Below are 21,379 nucleotides of genomic sequence, written 5' to 3'. Positions count from 1 at the left end.
TTGCTCAAGATCTATTGTTTTAATCTCAAGTGGGTCTGGTGTTTGTTTGTATGTGAGTCTGTTTTTTCATGGGGATTTAGTCATTTATAACCATATTGATCTTTTTTGGGGGGTCAGGAATATATATTCCAAACTCTTCTGTCCATATATGGGAGGGAATGATCTTAGTCAATCTAGCAATCCATGGAAGGCTGAGCCTTCTGCATTTTTCCCTCTGGCCATGTGTGAGAACAGCATTAGAGAGAGTTTCTCTCCTGTAGTTTGCATAGGTTTAGCAGCCAGTTTCTGTTGGTGGCTTGGGTAAAAACGGATTGTCTGAGGGAATGATTAAATATAGAATACTTTTTCTCAGGCCTAGAAGGGTTTCTCTAGCAAAGTGACTTCCTTTTAATTTCACTGAACTGCCAGGGATTTTATTTTAAATTCCTTGGGCAGGTATAAAAGCCTACATCATTTTGTATCTTGGTTCCTGAACCTGGCCTGGCACCATTCAATTCTGTCTTGGCAACAGGCTTAGGGCTTTTGCCATTGTCCTATCCCTTCAGCCTAATGACTCTTCTCTTGGCTTCTGCCTCTGCATCTGCCTCTGCCTCCGACCCTGGGGAGGGTAAGGCAGGCAGGACCTTCTGGAAGGCTTTCCAAAGTAACCAACATACTCCAAAATCTTAATATCTATCTAATAAATCTCCTTCATCTTTATTCTCAATGGGCATCTTTTCTGAGTTCCAAAGAACAGCTGTGCCAACTTTGTCATTGCCACATAATGAGACTTGCCACATGTCCACAAATGATGGGACAATTTGTAGAAAGCAACATTAATGATAACAGGAAGGTCATCTATAATGTGAGTATCAGCTTCTAGTCTTACACAGAAAGAACACACCAAGTTGTTTCATGTCAAATCAAAATCCTGATTAATGACCCATCTGCCAACTTGTCAATCATTCCAAGGACCTAGATTGCTGTTACCAGGTTGTGATACCAGTTGCCTACAGTCCTTTTCAGGAGAAAGCTAAAACCCCCACATTTTCATATATGTGTGTGTGTGTGTGTATCTGTGGGATATTTTGTTTCAAAATGGAAGGCAGTGGCAGAGATTTTTTAAAAATCATTCTCAGGTTTTATACTGTCTCTTCTGCAATCCTTCCAATGGGTGTGTGGCAGCCTAAGGGGTGGCGTCTAAGAGCCCCTAGTGAACTGCAGGGTTTCTTAAAATGCCCACAGTTTCCTCAGTTGAAATAATGGAAGAGCTTTAATTCTAAGCAAAATTATTACCTTGGCTGTGAGGTAAACTGTGATTTATGAAGCCATCGCCTCCCCATTATGAATTATTTATGAAATCATCTTTAGTCACTTTGGCCATCAGGAAACAGGTAAGACTTGATGTGGGGTGAGAACATGAGCAGGCAGAGAAAAGCCCAGGGCATGCAGCAGGTTCTCAGGAATAAGAATCCACATGAGATCCCACAAAAAACCCACAAGTTTTGCTTGTTTTCCATCTCCAACAAATGTCAATGAATATGAAAAACCCTTGGAAAAGGCACTTAACTGAGCAGACAATAGAGTAAGACCTTCCTTAAAGAACAGAGCCCTGGGAAGACAGACAGATGAAAGAAATGCTGCAACAAAAAAAAAAAAAAAAATTGATAAAAAGGAGCACTGAAAATGATCTTACACAAGATACATTCTTGTTCAACCATAGTCTTACCATAGCCATTATATTACTTATCTTTAGGAAGCTGTTCTAGGATCAGGACTGACTTCCAGAATGGTACAACTTCATTCACCCAAGAAAGTTACTCAGTAGTATAATGGAATCCTGAATTGTTTCATACAGATTATTTTTTCTCTTCTTACCTTGATTAAAACTCCATTATGATAAGAATCTTGTTTCCTCCTTTATTTCACTGTAATATTCCTTAACATTGCTGGAGAGTTACTATAATTTTGTGCTCTTTCGCTTCTCCTAGCTATACTTTCCTTCTTTTTATTGCCACCTGTCTTAGTTTCCCAGTTGCTAAGACAAATACCACACAGTGCGTTGGCTGAAACAATGGGAATGTATTGTCTCACGGTTTCAGAGGCTGAAAGCCTTCTTTCCCTTGTGGGACGGGGAGCGTTCTAGTTGGCTGTTCATCTTTGGGGTTCCTTGGCTTTCCCACCACATGGCAATGTCCTCTTCTTTCTCTTCCAGGTTCCAGCTGATTTCTGGCCTCCAGTTACTCCCTGTGTTTTCTCCTTCCATGTCCAATTTCCTTTGTTTATAAGGACTTCAGCCATATTGGATTAAGGTCCAACCTAATTCAATTGGCCACATCTTAACTAAAAATAACATCTTCAAAAAGTCCTATTTACAAAATGCATAGGACCAGGGCTTGGGCTCTGAATGTGCCTTTTGTGGGTAACATGATTCAATCCCCAGCACCACCCAAACTACATATTTTCTTCAAAGTCAAGGTCAAATATCTAACTACCTTTAAAAAAAAACTCCTTCAGCTGTTTCAGGCTCAAAATGGATTTGACTTCCTTAACTTCTTATTGACAAAATATTTATTGGTATCATGCAATGTAACATTTGATTATTTGTTTTCTGTTCTTTTCTTTGGGTTGTGCTAAACCTCTATAATTTATTTTCCTGATTAAATAGTGAGCAAATCAAGGAGGAGGAATGCATTTCCTATTCCCATTGTCTTTCCAAGCTAGCACTTATTGAGCGCTTGAAGCAGTTGGAGTGGTTTAGAAACCAGAGTTTTGGCATCAGGCCAATGTTGGTTTTAATCCTGGCTGTAGTTATTACTAGTTGTATGATCTTGGTAAATTACTAATCTTCTTGGAACATTGATTTGTTAATCTATCGATCAATCAAGGGCTGGAATCACTATTTCAGTAGGAGTAGAGCAGACACTTGGCAGGCCGTGGTCTGTTTGACAGTGAAGCATCTAGACTCTATGAGACAGGCCTTTTGTTTAGTCAGTTTCAAACACTGCACACAGCTACACATGCCTTTTTACTTCTTCTATAGATACTGTGTTTGAAGAAGGTTGTGATTTAGAAGAGCTCCCACCTGCAGCTTTTCATGAGCGTTCCACAGCTCAGTAGGTGAGTAAGATATGAGAGGAAACCAAGCCTCGGCAGGATTTACTTATGGTCACAAAAGCTAGAAAAATGTCACACAGCTCTGGTTGTCTGGGATTCCAAATCCCTTTGACATCAAGTTGTTTAACTTTCTCCATAGAAAATAGATACTAGCAGCCTTGCTATCTTATCAAAAAGGCACTGAAGAAATAAATAGAACTACTATTTACCCCTATTTAATTATTATACGTGGCAGACAAGTGCACTAACAAGGCCAGTGTAAATATGTATGCCACTGAGTCATGAAGTGTTTGACATATTTCAAAACTATATATATGAGCTTTATTCTAACTTTTCTACCTCCTTGGATATTAGACCTATACCACATTTATCAACTTTCTTAGGCAAAGTGACAAATGCCCATAACAATTCAGTTAAAAAACAAACTTCTCTACCTAGACTTAGAAATACAAAGGAAAGGGAGTCAGTGAGTTTACAGAAATAAAAAATGAAGTACAAAAATGCCTAAAATAAAATATTTAGCTTTCTAGCCAGACTCTATAACATCTATTATGTTATCACATGTGATGGTTAGGTTAATGCATCACCTCAGCCAGGTATTCATGCCCAGTTGTTGGTAGCAAGCACTGGGCTAACTGTAATACAAGGACATTTATGGACTTTAATCATCAGTGAGTTTACTGCATTGATAACTGATTACATCTACAATCAACCAGGGAGATTGCCATCAGCAATGAGTGACATTTTATCCAATCGGTTGAATCCCTTAAAAGGGGAAGTGATTTCAGCACACAGGGAGCATTTCCCAGCTCATCTTGGGACAGTCAATGTCTCCCGGAAACTCATCAAGGACCTTCATTGAACTTTCAGTAGAGCCCCTGGTTTGCAGCCTGCCCGTGGAACCTGGACTTGTGCATCCCCATGGTCATGTGAGAGAATTTTATATAATCTCATACTATTTACAGATATCTCCTGTTGATTCTGTTTCCCTAGAGAATCCTAATACACCATATTGATATATCCAAGTATATCAACTATGTTGATATTGTAAATTATGCCCAATAAAGTTATGTTTTCCAAATCAGTTAACAATCTAATGATGAAAAAAATCACACTGTTACACATATGTAGATATGAATTTATTTTTTAAACTAGAATTAGCCAAAAAAGTATTGAAAAAAGAAAAATAAAGTACAAGGAATCACAATATCTGACTTCAAGATTTATTAAAAGGTTATGGTGGGGGGTGGGAGGTATATGGGAACCTCATTTTTTTTAATGTAACATTAAAAAAAAAAGAAAGGTTATGGTAATCAGGCAAGTATAGTATTTATGTTAGGGTGGATGGATCAGTGAAACAGAATAGGGAGTCAGGTAATAGAGCCACATATGGTCATTCGATAGATACTACAATGATAAATCCAAAAACATTTTGTTGCGCAAAAGAAGCCATACACAAAAGAGTATATAATGTGTGATTCCATTTATATGAAGATTAAGAATACTCAAATATAATCTATGGGGAATACACCTCAGAACAATGGTTGCCTTGATAGGCAGAGGTTGAATGGAAAGGTGAACCCCCTTAGGTAATGGAAATGTTCTATATCTAGGAGATAGTTATTTGATTACATAGATGTATTCATCAAGCTATATGCTTAAGATTTGTGCATTTTATCCAGTATGAATCAAACCTGAAAAAAAGTATTGTCAGCACTAAACAAAAATACCAGGATCTCTTTGAACTCCCATTTAACTCACCAGTAAAACAGGATGATAACACTTACTTTCAGGTCTTTGTGGAACTTAAGATAAAAGTATGTGTATGTAAAATACCTGGAACATCCACAGTATGTGCTCAATCTATGACAGCTCTTTGCTGCCTCATTTTCTGGGTGTGACACTCATTCTTCTGAAGTTACTATAGAGCTGAGATTCTGAGACCCAACTTGAGTGAAGGATTGGCTCATTTTATAAAGATATTAGATTTAAATTCACTATCTAAAAAATACTTTCATCACTTTGAAAGCCTTGAGGGAATACTGCAAAAACTAAAATAATGTAACAGGCTGTAATAAGTTGTTGGCTCAGTTCCCAGAATCTAGCTCATTAAACTTTCTAAATGGCAATATTTTTGACAAAGGGGTAGTGTAGGCTCTGTTTGGAATAACAAGGGACAAAAATCTTACGAAGATGGAAGGAATTACATGCAACTGGAACATTGGTTTTGGTTTCTCTTGATGCAGAAAATATGATTCCTAAACCTAAACCAAAGGGGTGATGGATAACTATGAGGATATGAGGGTGAAGATAATTGAAAACTATTCCTCCTGAGTAGACAGAAGGGTAAGCATTAGCGAGGAGGAATCACAGCACCTGCATCTCTAAGAAGGCATGACAGTGATAAATGTACATCTCTCTGGGGTTCATGTGCAAGTGACTTTATATTTCTTTACTGGCCTTGAGCATTTGAAAAGAACCTCCAAACTAAAACCTTAAAGGACCAGGGATTAAAAAACAACCTAAACCAGACAAACAACCAGCAAGAGGGCAGCAGAGTAAAGAGATCCTAGAGTTAGCTCATGCTATAGGAAAGTTAGTAATCACCCAGAGCTATCTAAAACACCTGTTTGGGGGGTCCAGGAGACCCGAGGAGCATCCTGCAACAACCTTGGAAGAATGGAAGGAGGAGACTACCCAACTGCAGAGAAGATTCATAAGTAGAGCACTCTATGACACAGAGGATGGTGCTCATCCTCCACTTGTGGCATAAGTGGAGCTATTCCATGACTAGAATTGGAAGCTCCACTTCCCAAAAATGGGGGAGGAGGAGACAGTTGGGCACCAACTCCAGCTACTGATTAGTAAATTCAGCAGGTTAAAGTATAATCCTAAGAACAGGTAAATTTAAACCTGTCCAAGCCAGAAAGTGGCCGGTAGCCACCATTTTAACTTTGCTCCCAGCATGAGGGGAAGTAGGGCGGATGGAAAATCACTGTGCCGGTAGGGACAAGCTTCTTTCTGTCCAGATAATATTTCAGCTCTGACATAAGCCTCAGTCCCACCTCTGATAGGGAGGAAGCTGGGGGGACCTGTGCTAGCTTCTCTGGGAAGACAGAGGCCATGCCATGGAGGCTGGTGCTTATCCTACTTTTGTGGCACAAGCCACCTCAGGAGCTATTCTGTGGCTGGAATTGGAAGCTCCATTTCCCAAAAACAGGGGAGGGAGAGATGGTTGGCCACCGATTTCAGTTACTGATTAGCAAATTCAGCTGGCTAAAGTATAACCCTAAGAACAGCTAAAGTTTGAACCTGTTCTAGTTGGAAAAAGGCTGGTAGTTGCCATTTTTACTCTGCCCCAGCATGAGGGGAAGCCTGGCTGACTAAAAATCACAGTGACTGTACGTACCAGTTTCTTTCACCCAGATTGGTCTACAGCCCTAACCTAGGCTTCAGCCCCACCTTTAGCAAAGAGGAAGCTGTCAAACTCTGCACCAGCCTCTCCTGGTAACTGAAGGTACATTTGTCTGGCACAGACTGAATAGTCAGAAGGCTAAAAGGGCAACTGTGGTCATCTTGAACCTGCAGGGCATAGATTGCTGCCCACACCTGAAGCTTCTTCTGTACCCCAGGCAGGGGAGGAAAGAGCGTGAAGCTTCATCAGTCTCTCTGGGCAGCTACAGTCTAAGCCTGCACTACTTGGATTATTACACATGGCTGTGGCTCTGTCCCAACCCCTGTCAAAGAAGAAAGTTGAGAGACAGACGCTTCATTGGTCCCTGGGGCAACGAGGGCAACTTGAGCCTCCACAGATTAAAGCATCAGCTACATCCTTGTCTGCTATTACACAAACAGCAGAGAAGAGAGGGCAAGAAAGCCCTAAACTAAAGAAGGAAGCTGCACCCAGAATAAATACTCTAGTAAGGCAGATGCCAGGACATCAACAAAAAATTACAATCCACATCAAGAAACAGGAAGCTATGGCCCAGTTAAAGGAACAAGATAAGCCGCCAGATGATATAAAGGAGTAGATACAATGAATCATAGATGTTCAAACAAATCTCCTTAATATATTCCATGAGATGCCTGAAGAGATTAAGGATTTAAAGAAGGCATTGGATAAGAAGGAAGAATAATTTGAAAGCATACATAGAAAAATAACAGATCTTATGGGCATGAAAGGTGCAATAAATGAAATTAAAAATACATTGGAATCACAAATAGCAAGTTTGAGGAAGCAAAAGAAAAGATTGGTGAGCTTGAAGAAATGGCCTCAAAGCAAATGCACAAAAAAACAGATGAAGAAAAAGATGGAAAAGGTTGAACAAGGTCTCAGGGAACTAAATGACAGCAATAGATGTGCAAACATACATGTCATAGGTGTCCCAGAAGGAGAAGAGAAGGGAAAGGGGGCAGAAGGAATATTTGAAGAAATAACAGTAGAAAATTTCCCAACCCTATTGAAGGACATGGATATCCATGTCCCAGAAGCACAATGTACTCCCATCTGAATAAATCTGAATATACCAGCTCTGAAACACATACTAATCAGAATGCCAAATGCCAAAGACAAAGAGACAATTCTCAGAGCAGCAAGAGAAAAGCAATGCATCATATATAAGGGATACCCAATAAGATTAAGTGCCAATTTCTTATCAAAAACTATGGAGGGAAGCAGACTTGGCCCAGTGGTTAGGGCATCTGTCTACCACATGGGAGGTCCACGGTTCAAACCCCGGGCCTCCTTGACTCGTGTGGAGCTGGCCCATGCACAGTGCTGATGCGCACAAGGAGTGCCGTTCCACACTGGGGTGTCCCCCACGTAGGGGAGCCCCTTGTGCAAGGAGTGTGCCCCATAAGGAGAGCCGCCCAGTGCAAAAGAAAGTACAGCCTGCCCAGGAATGGTGCCACACACACGGAGAGCTGACACAACAAGATGATACAACAACAAAAAAAGAAACACAGATTCCCATGCCGCTGACAACAACAGAAGTGGACAAAAGAAGATGCTGCAAATAGACACAGAGAACAGACAACTGGGGTGGGGGGGGAGGGGAGAAATAAATAAATAAATAAATCTTAAAAAAAAAAAAAGAAACCATGGAGGCAAGGAGACAGTGGTGTGATATATTTAAGATACCATGAGAGAAAAACTTCCAAACAAGAATCTTATATTTGGCAAAACTGTCTCAAAATGAGGACAAGTTTAGAATAATCACAGATAAACAGAAACTGAGAGAGTTTGTAACTAAGAGGCCTGCTTTGCAGGAAATACTAAGGGTTATGTTACAGCTTGAAAAAAAAATACAGGAGAAAGTCCTGGAAGAGAGTCTAGAATTGAAGATTAAATTAATAAAGTAACAAAGTATCAAAAGAGTGGTGAAAATAAAATATGACAGATAAAACCCAAATATTCAGGAATAAACTTAACCAATGGTATAAAGCGTTTGTATTCAGAAAACTATAACTAATTGTTAAAAGAAATTGAAACAGACCTAAGTAATTGGAAGAACATTCCATGCTCATGGATTGGAAAATTGAATATCATTAAGATGTCAATTCTACTCAAATATGCAGAATCAATGTAATTCCAATAAAAAAATCTCAGCAGCATTTTTTAAATAAATTGAAAGCACAATTATCAAATTTATTTGGAAGGATAAGGGGTTCTGAACTGAATACCCAGAAACATCTTAAAAAGGAAAAGCAAAGTTGAAGGACTCTCATTTCTGACCTTAAATCATATTACCCAGCTACAGTGGTAAAACAGCATGGTATCTGCATAAAGACAGACACATAGACCAATGAAACCAAACTAATGGTCCAGAAACAGACCCTCACATCTATGGTCAAGTGATTTTTGACTAGACTGTCAAACCCACCCAGCTCGTGCAGAACAGTCCATTCAAAAACTCATGCTAAGAGAACTGGATATCCATTGCCAAAAAAAGGAAAGAGGGCTCCTATCTCATACCTTATACAAAAATTAACTCAAAATGGATCAAAAACCTAAATATAAAAGCAAGAGTTTCTAGAAGAAAATGTAGGATAATATCTTCAAGACCTAGTAGTTAGTGGTAGATTCTTAAAGGAGATAATAGGAGGACTGAGATGGACTACTGACATTAATGCATATAAAAGTTTTAATTAACTTTATTGTAAAAGTGTGGAAATAACAGATTTGATAGTAACACATTAAAGTGAGTAACATGTGGTTTATAAATGGGAATGTGACTGAAAAGGGTAGTCTAGGGATGTAAAGGCCAATTGACAGAAAGCTAGAGAATATCTAGGGACTGAATAGCACAGTAAACCCAGAGGTGGATGAGAATTGTGGTTGATGGTACAGATGCAAGAGTGTCCTTGGTGAGCTAGAACAGATGTACATCACTACTGAAGGGTGGTGGGAAAGTGGAGAAGCATAGGAAAAATATAACTGGAGTGACCTATGGACTGTGGTTAACAGGCATAATGTATTTAATAATATTCATGCATCTATGACAAAGATGTGTTGATAAAGGGGGAGTATGGAAAAAGCATGCTAAAAGTATGCTATTGACCTGTTAATAATCTGCTGATACTATATCATAATCTGTAACAAATGTTCCACCACAGTGCAGTGTGTTGATAGAGGGGTGTGTATGGGAATTCTGCACATGTGCATGATTGTTTTGTAAGTTTACAACTTCTGTAATAAAAATATATTTTAAAAATAGTAATAAGGTTGGTTGGGGAAAAATACACCAAATGTAAGATAAGCACTATAGTTAGTAGTAAGAGTTTGACAATATTCTTTCATAATTTGTAGCAAATGTCTCACAACAAATGGGTTGATATATAGGACTCCTGTTTGATGTTATGCATGTTTGCTTTGTAAATTCACAACTTTTACTATACACTTATTGTTTATTTTTGTTCATGTATAAGTAATATAAAAATAATAGGGTGGGTTGGGGGAAAATACTTTGGTTAGTAGTAATATTTTTAGTATGCTTTTTAATCATTAGTTAAAAATGTTTCACAACAATGCAAGGTATTGGTGGTAGGGTGAGGTATGAGAGCTCTGTACAATGTTATGTATGTTTGTTTTGTAAGTTCACAACTATTACTATACACTTATGGTTTACTTATATTTATATATGACTGATACACTTCAATAAATTAAAAAACAAAACAAACAAAATACCCTGAAACTAAAACAAAATTTTAAAATCTCTAGAGCTCCAGCCAAAGGTACAATTCAGTAATGCTGAATTCATTCCTGAGTGTGTTCCCCCTAGAAGTGAGGCAAAGAAAGAGTACAGGAAAAAGACCAGCATCTTAGTATACCCAGGTAACAAATTCACAGCAAAGTTTTGTGCCATTACTATCTCTCTGTCTACTTCTTTATAACTTAATATTTGGAAGTGAGAAGTTCATGATAGATGTATATTAAGATGCATATTTTAATTAAAAATAAAGTCAGAAGGCAGTCAAGCCCTCCCACCTGGACCAAAACAGTCTATTCAACAAATGGTGCTTGGAGAACTGGATATCCATATTCAAAAGAAAGGAAGAAGATCCCTATCTCACACCTTATACAAAAATTAACTCCGAAAAGATCAAGGACCTAAATATAAAAGCAGCAACCATTAAACTCCTAGAAGAAAATGTAGGAAAACATCTTCCAGATCTTGTAGTAGGTGGTAGTTTCTTAAACCTTACATGCAAAGCACGAGCAACAAAAGAAAGAATAGATAAATGGGACCTACTCAAAATTAAACACTTTTGCACCTCAAAGGACTTTGTCAAAAGGGTGTAAGGGCAGTTGACTCAATGGAGGAAAATATTTGGCCATCACAAATCTGATAAGGGTTTAACATCCATGATATACAAAGAGATCATACAACTCAACAATAAAAAGACAAACTACCTGATTTAAAAATGGGAAAAATACTTGAAAAGACAATAGTCCAAAGAATAAATACAAATGGCAAAGAAACACATGAAAAAATGTTCATCACGGGTGATAAGGGAAATGCAAATCAAAACTACAGTGAAACATCATTTCACAACTATTACAGTGGCTGCTATTAAAAAAGTCGGAAAACTGTAAATGTTGGAAAGGGTGTGGAGAGATAGGAACAGTTATTCACTGTTGGTGGGAATATAGAACGGTACAGCCACTGTAGAGGACTGTTTGGCAATTCCTAAGGAATGTGAATATAGACTTGCCATGTGACCCAGCAATACCATTACTAGGTACATATCCAGAAGAACTGAGAGCAGAGACACGAACAGACATCTGCACACCAATGTTCATAATGGCATTATACACAACTGCCAAAAGGTGGAAAAAATGCAGGTGTCCATCAAGAGATGAATGGATAAACAAACTGTGGTGTGTATACATGGTGGAATAGTATGCAGCAGTAAGAAGAAATGAGATCGTGAAGCATATGACAACATGGATGAATCTGGAGGACATTTTGTTGAGTGAAGCAAGCCAGACACAAAAGGACAAATCCTGTATGATGGAGAACTAAATATATTGTGTAAAGTCATGGAGATAATAATTAGAATATAGGTCACCAGAAAATAGAGGGAGGGTAGAAAATGGAAAGCTGAGAGTTAATCTGTGCAGAAACGTTGTCTGTAAATCTTTGGAAATGAATAGAAATGGTTAAAGTATTTTATGGCGATTGTTACTAGCTGAGCTATTGTATGGGTGTGACAGTGGTTGAAAGGGAAAGTCTAAGGTCATGTATATTAGTAGAAGGAAAGCTAAAAACTGTAATATGGGACTGTATAAGACAGTAAAACCTCATATAAAACACAGATATGGTTGATATTACATATATAAGACTGTTTTTACAAAATATAAGTACATATATACTAGAAAGAAGGAAAGAATACAGCAGCTACGTCAAACAGGGGAAACAAAGAGATTGAGAAGTGATGAGTTTTGCTTGTTTTTTATTATTATTATTATTGGAATAGTGAAAGTTCTTTAAAAATTATTGAAGTGATGAATGCACAAATATGTGATTACATCAAATACCATTGTTTGTATACTTTGGATGGATTTATGCTTTATTAATATGTATCAATAAAATTGATTTGTTAAAAAAATTTTTTTAAAGAAAAATAAAGTCAGGCTCTTTCTGATAGAAATTCTGGCTTGCTTGATTGGTTTGACAATGAGGATTCCCTTTGACAATTAACTTAAATGGCAGCTATTTTAAAATAAATTTTCCATAAGATAAGTGAGGATAAATTGGCAGCTCTGATTTTTGAGGGAAAAAATGCATAGCACACACACAGAAATGATGCTGGAATGCAGATTCTTTACAAAGATTTAAACTATGAGGAAACATTGGAGATGTCAATTTAAAATATGTGCAGGAACATTACAACCCCACACTAATCACTGCTGCAGCCAAGATCCTTTGATGTATGCTGAAATTAGTGGGTAAACTTTCAGGAGAAGCAGGATATTGCCTTGGTACCAAAGTATCTCCCTCCAAATATTTATTAGTTACGGTGGTGGTTTTAGCATATTAATATGACCACAAATTCTTTGATACACCTCTCCAAGAGGTAATGTTTAATTTTCATCTTGGCTATGGACTGGACTTAATGATTCCCTTCTAACAATAAAGTGAAAAATACTTTATAGTGGGTAACTCCAACAGACCTCACACCTTGCCCAAGTGCTCAAGGTGAACATCAGTGATAAGTCATGTTGACACTGTTACCTCATAACATGACACCATGAGAAGGGTACCTCACATCTGTCATCTTCTTCCCCTAAATCCATAACCCTAGTCTAATCAAAAGAAAATATCAGACTAACCCAAATTAAGGACCATTCTATAAAATACCTGACCAGCGCTTTTCAAAAGTGTTAAGTTCCTAAAAATAGGAGAAATTTTCATAGATTGGAGGACACTAAAGAGATACAATACCTAAATGCAACACTATATCTCCCAGATTGGATTATGGATCAGAAAAACGGATATTAGTGGAAAAACTCATGAAACCCAAATAAAGTCTGTAGTCTTGTAACAATATTAATTCTTAGTTTTGATCAATGGACTAGGGTTATTAAGATATTAACATTTGGGAAGGCTGAAAGAAGGGCTTATAGGAGCTCTCTGTAGTATCTTTGCAACTCTTTGGGGTATCTCAAATAATTTAAAGTAAAAAGTGTCTTCAAAATACCACAGCAGGAAGCAGATTTGGCTCAATGGATAGAGGATCTGCCTACCACATGGGAAGTCCAGGGTTCAAACCCAGGGCCTCCTGACCCATGTGGTGAGCTGGCCCATGTGCAGTGCTGATGTGTGCAAGGAGTGCTGTGCCATGCAGGGGTGTTCCCCACATAGGGGAGCCCCACACACAAGGAATGCACCCCATAAGGAAAATCCCCCATGTGAAAAAGGTGCAGCCTGCACAGGAGTGGCACCACACATACAAAGAGCTGATGCAGCAAGATGATGCAGCTAAGAGAGACACAGATTCCTGGTGCCGCTGACAAGAATACAAGCGAACACAGAAGAACACACAGCAAATGGACACAGAGAGCAGACAACTGGGAAGGGGGGGAGACAAATAAATAAAAAATAAATCTAAAACAATAAAATACCACAGCCTCTTCAACAACAACATTGTATTGTTAGGGAATAACTAAGTTTTCAAAATTAATTTAGTAGCAAGCCATTCACATATATTTGTCCTGGAAGCCAAGTGAAGAAAGTGTTTCAAGGACGAGGGGCTGATCAATTGTGCCAAATGCTAGTGATAGATTAAGTAAGGTGATGATGGAATATTGATTCATAGATTGAGCAATAGCATGGTCATTGGTAATCTTGACAAAAGAAGTGTATGTGAAAAGGTGGTTGTATTAGTCAGCCAAAGGGTGCTGATGCAAAATACCAGAAATCAGTTGGTTTTTATAAAGGGTATTTATTTGGGGTAGAAGCTTACATTACCAGGCCATAAGGCATAAGTTACTTCCCTCACCAAAGTCTTTTGCCACATGTTGGAGCAAGATGGCTGCCAACGTCTGCCAGGGTTCAGGCTTCCTGGGTTCCTCTCTTTCTGGGGCTTGTTTATCTCTGGGTTCAGGATTCCTCTCTTCCCCAGGCTTGTTTCTCTTTGGGTTCATGGTTCCTCTCTTCCCAGGGCTTGCATCCCTTTCCTTACAACCAAACTTCTTTGTGTACTTACTTCCCAGGGCTCCAGTTCAAGACTCTAACATCAAACTGCTACAGTGGTGAAAGCCTGGGAGTGACATCAAAAGAGAATGGGAATGGAAGAAATGGAAACAGTGAATATGCACAACTGTTGTAAGAATTATTGCTATAAAGGGGAGCTGAGACATGAGCAGGAGTTAGAAAGAGTTTGGGGTCAAGAAAGGGTTTAATAAAGATGGGAGAAATTACCACATTTGTCTTCTGTGTTCTAGTGGGAATGATCTAAGGAGGGAAGCATGATGAAGCAGAAGAAAAGGTAGATCTTTGAATAGATGAAAAGGGATGGGATCTACACTACAAGTGGTTTCCTTAGGTAATGCTCCTTAGTTAAAATGTAACAGCACAGGAAAGAAGACAGAGTAGAGTAGCATCAGATTATGTGAAATGCTGTTGAGCACCCAACAGTCTATAGTTTAGCACATGTAAAGAGGACCCCCTTGATTCCCAAGAGTTAAGGAAATGTACTTCCCTATTAGAACCTTAGAAGAGCTCCAAGCAGAAAACAAGGGATAGAAATAAAGGACAGGTTTGGCAAGTTGAAGAATTTCTTTGATTGGACTGATGCCCTCAAAACCTTGTCAAGGATTTCCCACTAAGCAAATTGAGTGGTTTGCCATCTAGGACTCCTTGGTGTGGGTGGGTGAGTGAATTCATATGTGGATGGTGCAGGATACCAACTACCAGAGCAAACCTGGAATAATTTTTTTTTTAGGTTAGCAGAAGATTTTTAAACATCACTTAATGGATTTAACTGTGTCAAGATCTCATTCACTAGATTCCACAATCAATTTCAGCTCTACACCAATGGACACCCCTAAAGCACATACGCAGAGGCTGGTGGAGTCCATTAGGAGCAACCAGCAGGGAGCAGTGATGGTGTCCAGCAGCCCAGGAGAGAGCCCTGCACAAACAGAAGTTGTCCACAAGCTGAGACTTCATGAGCTAAGGAAGAACACATGAGGTACAGTACAGTTGTGTAGGCCAAGGATCCCTAGCGTCACCACCAAATGGAGGGAGGTCCCTTTGGCAAAATACGTCCCAAATGGAGCAAAAGACCTGATGCAAAAAAAACTTTCATGCACGGTGACAAACTGAGCACATATTAAAATCTTCCCTTCTCCAAGCACAAAAAAAAGATGAGGGTTAAAAGAAAAACCTCTAATCTACTTTCTGTCTTTATGAATTTACCTATTCTAGACATTTCATATAGGTGGAATCATACAATATTTGTTCTTTTGTGTCCAGCTTATTTCACTTAGCATAAGGTTTTCAAGGTTCATCTATATTGTAGCATATATCAGAACTTCATTAGAGAAAATCAGCAAGAGAGAGAGAAAGAAAGATTGAAAAGGATAAAGCAAACATGGTAAAATGTTAATATTTGGAGAACTTGCATCAATTGGCATTGTGACTTCATTTTGATGACTATATGACCATGGGTACTGTCTCATGATATATAGCTTATACTTTCTTTCCAATATCATATCTCTAGATAATCTGCTTTAAGTTGATAACTTATCTAATTTACATAAATAAGACTATGGAGAAAGGTAAATAATTCTGTGACCTCTTTTTTTTTTAAAGATTTATTTATTTCTCCCCACCCCTAATTCCCCCCATTGCCTGCTCTCTGTGTCTGTTCACTGTATGTTCTTCTGTGTCTGCTTGTATTCTCATTAGGCAGCTCCAGGAACCAATCTTGGGACCTTCCAGAGCAGGAGAGAGGTGATTTCTCTCTCGTGCCACCTCAGCTCCCTGTTCTGCAACATCTTATTTTCTCTCCTCTGTGTCTCTTGTTGCATCATCTTACTGCGCCAGCTCTCTGCACCAGCCAGCACTCCTGCACCAGGCAGCTTTCCCGTGCTGGGCAGCATTGCCACACAGGGCAGTAAAACACTCCTGTGTGGGGCAGCATTCCTACATGGGCCGGTACTCTGTGTGAGCCAGCTTACCACATGGGCCAGCTTGCCCTCACCAGGAGGCCCTGGGCATCGAACCCTGTACCTCCTATGTGGTAGATGGGATCCCAATTTGTTGAGCCACATCTGTTTCCCTGTGGCTCCTTTTTAAAAGTCAGGATAAAATATTACTTCTTTAGAGTTCAAGTTAAGATAGACTTAAAAAAAAAAATCCTTTTTAGCATTTGTCAATTTTGCAGTATTGACACCTCAGAGTCAAATGTGTAACTATAAGTAAGAAAGTTTGGCGACATCAGATCCCCCAGATTTAAAAATTAGTAGTGGCTAGTATTACAAATTACTCTGTTCATAAGTGAATGCAACTTGAAATTCATTTTCAGAAAGCATGGAAAGGAGATTGTTGGACAGTCTTTCCCCACTCTCTTTTAACCGGTTAGAAAATCTTGTAGTGATTCAATTTATAGTCCTCTCTCCCAATTAACTGTGGTTTATGATTAATTGTACCTTCTCTTACCCTTGGCAGCTTTACTATAGAGCTGTATTTACACTTGATAAAATATGTGCAATCTTTCTAAAAGAGAGAGCTAGAAACACACTCCAGAGCTAAGCAACACATTCTCAGCATGCTGGTGATCTCCTGCAGCAGGGGTTCGTAACAAGAGGCCCATGAGCTTGAACTGAAATTCAAAGAAACATTATTCTTGTGTTGCTGTGGGCATGATCTATTTATTAAATAACACACAGTATAATGTGGTCTTAGTAAGAGGTCTGTGGCTTTCACCTGACTGGCAAAGGAGTCAGTGGAACAAAAAAGATTAAGAACCCCTGTCCTAGGGCTTCTGTGCAAAATTCTTCCTTCTTCCATGTGCTTTGTCCTTTTTATCTCAAGATGTGAAGGTTTTGTGTCACAGGGGTCAGAGGAGCTCATTTATACAACTCTGTTTCAATCTCAGAACACAATAGTTTGTCTTTAAATTTGTCCCATTTAATTTAAACCTTGGGTGAGCTTTAGTATGTGAAGACAACAAGTTTGAATTCAGGGAGAAAACTAAACGTAGTTGAGGATTTGGCTCCTGAAAACCCATGGGGTGTTACAACGCCCTATTTAATATTTAATTAAGAACCAAGTACTTATTAAATTTTTTTTTCTGCAGTAGGATAGCTTGTGCATTTCAAGAAAACAAACCACTGACTTTGTCTCTTCTAACCCTGATATTCCTAAATTACATGATATTCCGAGCATCTATTTTTACCATTAATAGGAAACTCGTTAATAGTAACATCCTCCTTGATATTCCAAAAAGTAAATGAAGCCTGAACAACCCAGCCCCCAGAATCTAAACATACTTCATTTACCTCATGATGCCCATCCAAACATGAGACCAGGCATTTCAGCAACTGAAATCCAGTTCAATTTAGTGTATGTTTTTGTAAAGCCTGATTGTGCCTGTTTCCTTCTTATGATACCTTTTCCAAACCTCTCCTTTTTCAATCTCCTCTCTCAACACTAAAAAAACAAAAAACAGATGGAGGAAGTTTTTGACATCATTTTTCATGAGACCCATCTAAATCTCACACCTCCTTCTTAATAAGGGCTCTGGACATCTTGTGACCTAACAGCATCTGTCAAGCAGCACTGATAAATTTCAGAAACATCTGTCCAGTACCAACATTTGGGTACCACTATACCACTTACCTCCAAGCATGCTTTCCCTCAATAGCAAAAGTCCATTATATTTGGTATCTGTTGTTATGAAACAAAATATCTTGAAATTTGTTGCCTTAACACTCATTTCTGTGAGTAAAGAAGCTGGGAATGGCTTAGCCGAATCCTCTGTCTCATGATCTCACATGCAACTACAATCAAGATTTTGGCCCAGGATCTGCAGTGCTGTAATCAGCTCACAATCGATTGGCTCGAAAGGAAGGCAATGCAGAACTTTACGAAATAAAGGACAGAGAGAGACACACACAAGAGAGGAGATAAAGTTGGGACCAGGGGACTCACAGCTTCTGGAACTGAGAGCCTCGACCCTAGTTTCCACCTCGTATTTATTGAAAACTACCATTTGCTATTAGAACTGCAACATCTGGCGGCGGACTTGGCCCAAGGGTTAGGGCATCCGTCTGCCACACGGAAGGTCCGCGGTTCAAACCTGGGGCCTCCTTGACCTATGTGGAGCTGGCCCATGCGCAGTGCTGATGCACACAAGGAGTGCCCTGCCACACAGGGGTGTCCCCCGCATAGGGGAGCCCCACACACAAGGAGTGTGCCCCGTAAGGAGAGCTGCCCAGGACGAAAGAAAGTGCAGCCTGCCCAGGAATGGCGCCGCACACACGGAGAGCTGACACAGCAAGATGATGCAACAAAAAGAAACAGGTTCCGGTGTCGCTGATGACAACAGAAGCAGACAAAGAAACAGGACGCAGCCAATAGACACAGAGAACAGACAACCGGGGTGGGGTGGGGGGGAAGGGGGTAGGGGGGGAAGAGAAATAAATAAATAAATAAATAAATAAATCGTAAAGAAAAAAAAAAAGAACTGCAACATCATCTACAATAATAGGGAACAATTGCAACATCTAACAATTGGAATATCTACAACAGAACAGGTGTAACATTTACAGTAAGGAACAGGTAAGCCAGTTTCCCACAGCACTGCAGTCCCTTCATCTGACGGCTTGACTGAGGAAGGGTCCCCTCCTTGTGGACTGCTGGACTGAAGGTCTCCTCAGTTCCTCACTGACTATTAGCTGGAGGCTGCCCTCAGTTCTTAACCATGTGGGTCTCCCCAATTTGGCAGCTTTGCTTCATCAAAATATGTTGAGTGAAGCAACCCAGGCATTGAAGGACAAATACTACATGACCTCAATGATATGAAATAAGTTAACTGCCTCAGAGAGCTAGAGTCTGGAAAAGTGGCCTACAGGAAATCGGGGGGTGGAGGAAGGATGTAAGTTAATGTCTGCAGGGGTGGAATCTGTGATGAGCTGGCGGTAAGTATGAGCACAAAGAAGGGACAAAATGGGGGCAAGGGGTTACCTTCGGGTGGGGTTTTCTGGGTTTGAGGGGGGCTGGGGACGGGCAGAGGGGTAATATTGTCCAAGAAATAGGGGGGAGGGAGGGGCAACATACGAACATGGGAGAGTGTCAGATGTTTGTTGAGAACAAAATGTTGAATAAAACGTATCAAAGTATAAGTAGGAGGGTTACCTGGTTAGGACGCTCAGGGGGTATGGTCTGATGCGGGACGGACTCCGGAGGGAATAGCTGAAGGCTCATTTTGCCAAGGTGGGTTCTACCATTGGGTGGGGTGGACCCATATCCTGGGGAAGACTAATGCCGTCAAATAGAGAGAACTGTATCTCTCGTGAGAAAGGACAGCTCCCAGGGCATTAGATTGGCAGGCATTGTGGACCCTAAGGGGAGGGGAAAATGGATGTGGAATGGATGGAACAAAGGTAAATAAGGGGGCAAGAGAGGAGTTATATGAGAGTACACGAGGATGAATATAAAACAGCTAATATTACACCAAAAACATATAGGGGACGACAGACTAATAATGAAAACCATAAGACAAAACATAGGATAACTGAAAAATTTAGAAAACTGTACAACCTAAATATGGACCACATAGTAAGCACAGATGTCACCTTGTTTGAAAACTATTGTTTCAGAATCTGTACATCAGTTTCAGGAAATATGATATGAATAAGTTAAAAGATTATTGCTGTGGAAGGGAAAAGGTTTTATGGTGGACCTGGGGAAGTACTGTATATTGTATATATGAATTTTGGTGATCTAAGACTCTTCTGAAGCTGACATTTTGTTGGAATTCACTTTACGGGAAGTTTTGGATCACAGAGTGTCTCAATAATGGCAGCGGAGGAATACTGATATGGGATGTTATTGACAGGATATATATGGTTGACAGGGAGTTATACAGGGCATATGCCCAGGGTATATGGTAATGTCTATATATACTCATAGTGGAAACAATTAAAAACAACAGCTGGGGGGGTACTGGGCACCTGGCCGGGGGGTCACTGTTGTGGGCCCTGGGAGAGCAGCGGCAATCCTCCAGGTGCAACGGCAAGAACCAGGAAGGAAGGAGGGCCCAACAGTGGGCTCTTGATACTAATGGCTACACTTTTGAGCCTATACACCTGCAATAAGAACAAGGCCTAGAGTAGCATTGTGCCTGGGGGTTTCCTCCTGACAGCCTTCATGTTACTCAAATGTGGCCACTCTCACAGCCAAACTCAGCGTGTAGATGCGATGCATTCTCCCCAGCATGGGACATGACACCCAGGGATGAGCCTCCCTGGCACCGAGGGATCACTACCACATACCAGCTAAAGATGCAACTAGAAAATGACCTTGAATTAAAGGTTCAATGCGGATCAGCAGAATATCCCTGTCTACATATAATAACATGACTTCGGGAAGCTGTTTGACCTAATGTAAGGGGGAAATGGAAAGGAGAAATGAGATTATAAGGCTGTGAGTCTCTAAAAAAGAGTCTGGAGGTTGTCAGAAGGAATACCCCTATGTACAACTGAACAGAGTCTAAGAGGCAGATAAGGTAGATACAACCCCAGGTATTGGTTCTTTTGAGGGATAAAGAGACCCACGGGTTCTATGGTTATGGCAGAAGGGGTTCACTGCCATGACAGATGGCCCTTCTTTGGAGCTGGTGTTTCTGCATGATGGAATTGGACTCAGAGGGGATCTCTTTTCACAAGACTTGCATGCTACTTTATTGGAATTGTAGTTGGTGCTGGGTTTAAGATATATGTAGGGGATTTGAATCTCTGGACTGATAATATGACACCCAGGCCCAGAGCCTCAACAGACTTCAGCTCCTACACTTTGATTTATTGGACTTACTCCACTCAGCTAACATGGAGTTGAAGAAGGTCAACCACCACAACATGGAGCGTAGAGTGTCTACAACTGGAAGCGGGAGGAGTGCATCCAGTACCCATGTGGAACCTAAGCCCTCACTTGACACAGGTGTGCAATGGACACAACCAATCCAATGTCCACAGAGAAAATGTGGAATGGGTGTGGGAAGGGTAGCCATGGTGTCTGCTGGGTGTGGGGAACGGGAGGAAGAGATGAGA

At 40.0% G+C, this 21,379-nt stretch overlaps 1 long non-coding RNA gene across 1 annotated transcript in view; it reads right to left on the bottom strand.

The window, feature by feature from the left end:
- Positions 1-21,379, bottom strand: part of LOC139437268 (uncharacterized) — a 96,289-nt gene that overhangs the window by 16,268 nt on the left and 58,642 nt on the right. The gene's annotated exons all lie outside the window — the stretch shown is intronic.

Source organism: Dasypus novemcinctus, chromosome 21, assembly GCF_030445035.2.
Source record: "Dasypus novemcinctus isolate mDasNov1 chromosome 21, mDasNov1.1.hap2, whole genome shotgun sequence".
Classification (NCBI taxonomy): Eukaryota; Metazoa; Chordata; class Mammalia; order Cingulata; family Dasypodidae; genus Dasypus; species Dasypus novemcinctus.
Note: the sequence above shows the minus strand (reverse complement) of the source record. Positions and strands in the feature narration are given on the sequence as shown.